General features: G+C 39.3%; 1 pseudogene; it reads right to left on the bottom strand.

Moving 5' to 3' along the window:
• Nucleotides 1-5,037: 5,037 nt before the first annotated feature.
• On the bottom strand, nt 5,038-5,899 carry LOC133242462 (large ribosomal subunit protein P1-like; annotated as a pseudogene).
• Nucleotides 5,900-6,418: the final 519 nt, after the last annotated feature.

Below are 6,418 nucleotides of genomic sequence, written 5' to 3'. Positions count from 1 at the left end.
GTAAATGAAAACCTTGGGTTTTCATAATGCAGTTGATGGATGACTTTGTTTTCCTCACCCTTATTTTTTTTCTTTGAAATTTATATTTATTTGTTTGTTTAAAACAAGTAATATATCAGCATAGTTCAAAATGCAAATAATACATTAACTTATATAATAATACTTATTAATACTTGATAATAGTAATAATTATTACTTCAGTTCAGTTCAGTTCAGCTGCTCAGTTGTGTCCAACTCTTTGTGACTCCATGGACTCCAGCATGCTTAGGCCTCCCTGTACATCACCGACTCCCCGAATTTACTCCAACTTATGGTCATTGAGTCGGTGATGCCATCCAACCATCTCATCCTCTGTTGTGCCCTTCTCCTCCTGCCTTCAATCTTTCCCAGCATCAGGGTCTTTTCAAATGAGTCAGCTCTTCGCATCAGGTGGCCAAAGTATTGGAGTTTCAGCTTCAGCATCAGTCCTTCCAATGAATATTTAGAACGGATTTCCTTTAGGATGGACTGGTTGGATCTCCTTGCAGTCCAAAGGACTCACAAGAGTCTTCTCCAACACCACAATTCAAAAGCATCAATTCTTCAGCGCTCAGCTTTATTCACAGTCCAACTCTCACATCCATACATGACCACTGGAAAAACCATAGCCTTGACTAGATGGACCTTAGTTGGCAAAGTAATGTCTCTGCTTCTTAATATGCTGTCTAGGTTGGTCATAGCTTTTCTTCCAAGGAGCAAGCTTCTTTTAATTTCATGGCTGCAGTCAGCATCTGCAGTGATTTGTAGGCCCCCCAAAATAAAGTCTGTCACTGTTTCCACTATTTCTCCATCTATTTGCCATGAAGTGATGGGACCAGATGCCATGATCTTCATTTTCTGAGTTTTAAGCCAACATTTTCAGTCTCCTCTTTCACTTTCATCAAGAGCCTCTTTAGTTCTTCTTTGTTTCTGCCATAAGGGTGATATCATCTGCATATCTGAAGTTATTGATATTTCTCCTGGTAATCTTGATTCCAGTTTGTGCTTCATCCAGCCCAGCGCTTCTCATGATGTACTCTGCATATAAGTTAAATAAGCAGAGTGACAATATACAGCCTTGATGTACTCCTTTCCCGATTTGGAAACAGTCTGTTGTTCCATGTCCAGTTCTAACTGTCGCCTCTTGACCTGCATACAGATTTCTTAGGAGGCAGGTCAAGTGGTCTGATATTCCCATCTCTTTAAGAATTTTCCACAGTTTGTTGTGATCCACACAGTCAAAGGCTTTGGCATAGTCAATAAAGCAGAAGTAGATGCTTTTGTGGAACTCTCTTGCTTTTTTGATGATCCAACAGATGTTAGCAATTTGATCTCTGGTTCCTCTGCCTTTTCTAAATCCTACTTGAACATCTGGAAGTTCACAGTTCACATACTGTTGAAACCTGGCTTGGAGAATTTTGAGCATCACTTTGCTAGAGTGTGAGATGAATTATTACTTACATAATACTCAAATTTAGAACTCACATTACCATTCCTGTTCCCATGTACCCCACTCTTTCCACTCTCACAACTAACCATATTATTAGTTTCTGATATGTCCTTTTAGTGTTTTTTAGTGGCTCAGAGGGTAAAGAATCCACCTGCAATACGTAAGACCTGGTTTCGATCCCTGGGTCAGGAAGATCCCCTGGAGAAGGGAATGGCTACCCACTCCAGTATTCTGGCCTGGAGAATTCCATGGACAGAGGAGCCTGGCAGGCTACAGTCCATGGGGTCACAAAGAGTTGGATACAACTGAGTGACATTTCTTTTCACTTTCACTCTCATACAGATATAAGCAAAAAAAGTCCATGCTTACTGCAGTGATTTTATTTTGTACTAATTTTCTCCATGTGTTTGGTTCTATGCTGGACTTTCTTTTTAGTCCCAGTGGTCTGTTCCTCATATTGTAGTGACTCAGTGTGTATTTTTTAAATTTTGCAAGTTCAGCTCAGCATGGTTTTATTAAGGAGGGTGCAGGTACTGTAACAAAGAGACCCAAGACTGAATGCAGGTAGTTTAACAAGATAGAAGTTGGTTTTTCTCATATGTTATCAGTGTAGAGGTAAGTGGTCCAGGGCTGGTAAAGAAGCTCTGCCATGTCTGAGTCCAAGGTGGCTGCTTCATCTTTTGTTATCTCCTAGCCAGCAGGATAGGGGAAAGGGCCAAAAGAGAACATGAACTTTCCATTTTAGTGTCATATGTGGGATGGCTCACACTGATTTTTCAGAACTTGGTCACTTGGCCACTCCAAGTGGCAAGGGAGATGAGGAAATGTAGTCTCTCACTGGATAGCCATCTAGCTGGCTAAAATTTAGGAGTTCTATTAGTAAATAGGGGGAAATGGTTTCTTCTACAACGGTGACCTAATGCTAAGGACTATGACATTGAAATTATTGAGGCACTGTAACCTGAAGAATGGCATAAATTATTCCCTCCCAGGGACCAGTGCAAAGGTGTCTAGGGTTCCTATAGGCTTTACTTTCCTGCCCTCACAACATTGGTGCTTTTTTTTCCATCAGAATCATTTACTATTTGCTAGGTCTGCTCTTTCTCTCTCTCTCTGTGTTCTCATATGTGTGTAGGCTTTTTTCTTTTGCTTGTTCTTTTCTTATTGCTTTACTCACATGTCCTTGGAGATAACAATTGTTTTCTGAGGCAACTCGTGGAACTTGTTAATGAATTAATTGGCAAAAAGTGGCCTCCCAGAAAACAAAAACAAGAACTTGTTTATATCTCTAAACTTTCCACATCACTTGAATGTGAAAAAGAATGGGTAGCTTAAGTGACCCAAATAAGTGACCCTTTTATATTTGGAGAAGTTGAAATTTACATATGACATGAGATCTGGGTTATAGAAACTGCTATGCTAAAGGATAGGGATGAAAACAAAAAGGAAAGATCCTAAAGCCTTAGAGACCATATTAACTAGACTGGGATACTTTAGAGAGTGAAAGGAGGCATTAAAGTAATTCAATATATATGAAACATTTACCTATTTATCAACAAATTGGCTTTATTATATTGGTAGACTGTAAAACAGTACTGTTAAAAACTAATTTCAAAAATAAAATTCTTTCTCAAAGTACAAACATATGTCACTTCACATTAAAGCAAAAACACTTATTTGTATTGATTATCTGAACGTTAAAAAGTAATACAAGCAGAAGAATTTTTGGTATATATCCACATACTTTAATCTGTTTCTTAGCCACACCTGTCTCTAACATCACACTGTCAATATTTCTCTGAAAATGCATTTTTCCATATGGTTGTGATATTTTTTTATAAAATTGTCTGCAATTTGTTTCACAGTTGCATTTTTCATAAAATTGCCTGCAGTTGTCCCATAGTTGCAAATTTTTATAAATTTGAAATGGAAAACATCTTCAATTGGCTCTTCTCATCACAATGTTTTTAACTGAGAAAACACCCTCCACAGAAGAAAAAACAATTCTACTAAATGGAAGACATTCTCAATACTCATATTTTTATTAGAAATGGATATATACTTTAACTCAAATATATTCATAGGTTCTGTCTTTTTGCTTCCATTCAGAGTACCTTTCCTTGAATAATGTTTTTATAAGATAAAATCTTATCCAATAATTTATCTCTACTTTTAATTCCTTTGACTGTTTTGACAAATTTAGATACTGAAAAATTTTAGAATGTCTCAATTTCATTCCATTCTGGAGCAGATATCCATTTACCTAATTAAAATACAATCCTCATTTTTATGCAAAATCTAAAAAGAAATTATACAAATGAACTTATTTACAAAACAGAAACAGACACAGACTTAGAGAACAAACTTATGGTTATTGGGGGGAGGGTAGGGGGAAGGGATAGTTAGGGAATTTGAGGTCTATATGTACTCACTCTTACAAAAAAAAAGAATCCTCAACAAGAGATCTTCCCTACAAGTTGAGATATCTATAAGAAGAGTTACATAGTTTCAAAATCAAATGTTGTACACTATGAAGGATTGTCAGTCTCCAGTCTTCCTTGACTGATTGTCAGTCTCCATACCTTCCTTTCTACAAGGTGTATGTATTAGTTTTCTATTGCTGTGTAACAAATTTAACAGTTTAAAGCAACATCCATTTATTATCTCATAGTTTCTGTGAGTTAGGAGAATGGGCTTATCTTGGTTGGGTAATCTGCTCAAAGTCTCATTAGTCTACCATCTAAGAAGTGTTGGCCAGGTGTTGGCCAGTCTTACCAGAGGTTCAGCTACGAAAAGATCCACTTTTCTCAGAATGGTGGCAGACTTCATTTCCTTACAATTGTAGTACTGAGGTTCTTGTTTTCTTGCTAGCTACTTACCAAGAGCTTCTCTCAGCTCCTAGAGGCCACCTGTAGATCCTTGCTATATGGCTCTTTCCATAGTCCCTTTCACAACATGGCAGTTACTTCAAAGCCAGCAAAGGAATCTCTCTAGTGTTTGTCTGCAAGAAGCACTCATATCTATCTTGTAATCTAATTATAGGAGTGACATCCCATCAACTTTGGCTTATTCCATTGGTGAGAAACAAGTTGCAGGCCCTACTCACTCAAAGGGATAGGATTATACAGAGATGTGAATTCCAGAGGGTGAAGATCATGAGACCCATCTTAGAGTTCCTGCCAAGTTTCCCTGGGAAACACTCTGAGTTTGAGATTTGTGGATAGGTGGATTACTGGGGACTGCTTTTGGGAACAACAACTGTAAAGGAGTGAGGAGTAATACCCTATATGGGAAAGAATCTAAAATAGAGTGGATGTGTATATATGTGTAACTGACTGACTTTACTGTACTATTGAAACTTACTTAACATTGTAAATCAACTGTATGTCAATAAATTTTTAAAAAATTTTATATATAAAAAAAAGATTGGATAAAGAGGAAAAAGGTGCAATTTGAGGTTGCAATCTCACAGAGTAAGATAGTCCTTCAGAAGTGTTCTGAAATGAAGCAAAGGAACTAGGCCTTTGTGACCTTCACTGAGCAACCACTGCGTGTGGGCTGCCCCTGAGAAGGGGGCATAACCTTAAGCAAGGCAGGTTCAACATAGGACAATTTCTTTCTTTCTTTCTTTTTTAGCAGCAAAAAGCTCAGGTTTTTATTGAATGTGTTACTAAAGAAGTTTAGTCAAAAAGACCAAAGCCCATGTCATCATCAGATTCTTAAAATTCTTCTTTCTTTGCTTCTACTTTCTTGTCCTCAGCTGGGGCAGCAGTGTGGATTGGGCAGGACCTCCTATGGGTGCAGCACCAGCTGCTGGCATCAAGTCCACCAGCCCCCACTTTGCAGATGAGGCTCCCAATGTTGACATTGGCCAAAGCCTTTGCAAACAAGCATGGCCAGAAATGCTCAACATTTACATCGGCTGCTTTAATGAGGGCATTGATCTTATCCTCAGTGACCTTGACCCTCACCTCATAGCCCGCACAGGATGAGGACCGAATAGATGCAGGTGAGCTCCAAGGTGGAGGCCATAGTGCATGCAAGTGCTAGATGGAGGCTGCTTGGAGTGGTGCTGGTCACCCAGATGAAGTGAGGGTCTCACCACAAAATGGCCTTAGCTTCCTCAGGAGAACCAAGCACCTAAGCAGCAGCAGAGGAAAGGGCAACACAGGACAATTTCTGAGGAAGTACTCAGTCATGAGTGTTCAGCAACCAATATTTCCAGCAGCTAGGAATAAGTGTCTCATTTCTAAATTGGGGGATGAAGGGGTGAGGGATGGGGGTGGTGGTAGTTCTAAGTGACATGTCACATGGCCACTACACTTGTTTAACCATAAAATCTCCTTAATCAGTAATATATTTCCCAAGTACTTTGAGTAAGATTTAATTGAATTTATAACAACAGAAGTATTCTAAGGCTTCGGAACTCTATTGTTAGGTGGGTCAAAAAGGGAAGGGCTACTCAGAAAAAAGTGGTGGTTTTGATATATGATGTCAAGGGTGGGTGAAGGGGACAGAGTTTGGTGGATAAGAGCTCTTTCATACCTTTTATTTTTTAAATCTCAGTTCAGTTCAGTCACTCAGTCATGTCCAACTCTTTGCAACCCCAAGGACTGCAGCATGCCAGGTTTCCCTGTCCATCACCAACTCCTGGAGTTTGCTCAACCTCATGTCCATCAAGTTGGTGTTGCCATCCAACCATCTCATCCTCTGTCGCCCCCTCCTCCTCCTGCCTTCAATCTTTCCCAGCATCAGGGTCTTTTCCAATAAGTCAGTTCTTCCCATCAGGTGGCCAAAGTATTGGAGCTTCAGCTTTAGCATCAGTCATTCCAGTGGATATGCAGGACTGATTTCCTTTAGGATTGACTGATTTGATCTCCTTGCAGTCCAAGGGACTCTCAAGAGTCTTCCTCAACATCACAGTTCAAAAGCATCAATTCTTTGGCGCTC

Source organism: Bos javanicus, chromosome X (assembly GCF_032452875.1).
Source record: "Bos javanicus breed banteng chromosome X, ARS-OSU_banteng_1.0, whole genome shotgun sequence".
NCBI lineage: Eukaryota > Metazoa > Chordata > Mammalia > Artiodactyla > Bovidae > Bos > Bos javanicus.
Note: the sequence above shows the minus strand (reverse complement) of the source record. Positions and strands in the feature narration are given on the sequence as shown.